We start from the raw sequence: 1,166 nt of genomic DNA, 5'->3' as shown, positions 1-1,166 counted from the left end.
AAATGTTTGGTCCTCCCATCGAGCCTGCATTTGGTTGAAATAAGCCTCCTTAGCTGCAAATTTCCTAGCAGCTTTCTTCAATCTAGCAATCTCAAAGTTGGTATATTCCAATCTCCTTTTCAAGTCTTCCACACTACCTTCTTCTTGAATGGCAACTGTTTTGCGTTTATCCTTTCTTTCATGAAGCCGTGTCACCTCCCCTGTTTCATCATCTCTTGGTGGTACCTCCTGTAATTGTTTGAACTTCCTTGTTATGGGTCTCCTGGGCTTAAAAACAAATTGATCAACTTGATCATCAAACTTGAGTTTCTTTGAGGCTTTGACCTTCTTAGCCTCCTCTTTTCCTGACTGTATCAACTCAGCTTGAACTAGTGGGGAATCTTCAATGTCAATTGCTTGCAATAAATCATTTAAGTCTCCCTTTGAAACAGGGCTTTCTTCAATACTCACTGACTTACCTTTTTCTTTGGCCACCTGGCTCCTAGTTCTCCTTCTTTGAACTCCTCCACCTGTGCTTGATCCATGTGCAGTTTCTTTGACCTGAGTTTTTTCTTTAATTGACTGCTGGGGTGTATCGTGAATAGTCAGTGGCTTGGTAGACTCTCCAACTTGTTTCCTTTCTTTTAACTTTGAAACCCTCTTGGCTCTTGTTTCTGCTTGAGGACTGGTTGTTGTTGAAGGTTCTTTTGCCACTTGAGGGTTGAGACCGGTCTTGCTCTTGAAACCGGACATGAATATGAATGTGTCCTAGTCTCTGCCTACCCTCTGGAGTTCATGTAGAACCATTAACTTAACCAAGCCATGGTGGAATAGTGAAGTCTCACAGGCTTATTTTCTTAGTTGCACCTTGTCACACATTTTACTTAAACTGCGGAATAAATAAAAAGGTAGATCAATAGATGTCTTGCCTGTGAAATGCAACAGAAGTTTAAAATGGTATGAATACACTTTGTTATATCTCCCTTCACAAGTCAGATACTTCTGTATACAAGTAAGCAATTGGGCATATGATTCTTTAACATAACTTCTAGGAACAGACTTGCTCAAATCTGAGTTAATGAACTCTTGCTTTAGGAAGTCTTTGCATGGGTTCATGTCAAATTTGAAATTCTTGAACCAATTTTCTTGCCCTCTTGGAATTTCTGTAACTGTGGATATCATTTCTG

This window comes from Pinus tabuliformis, chromosome 3_2 (genome assembly GCF_031772625.1).
Source record: "Pinus tabuliformis cultivar Carrire ecotype Pingquan chromosome 3_2, CPIR1, whole genome shotgun sequence".
Taxonomy (NCBI): Eukaryota; Viridiplantae; Streptophyta; class Pinopsida; order Pinales; family Pinaceae; genus Pinus; species Pinus tabuliformis.
The sequence above is the reverse complement of the archived record's forward strand: the minus strand, read 5'-3'. Positions refer to the sequence as shown.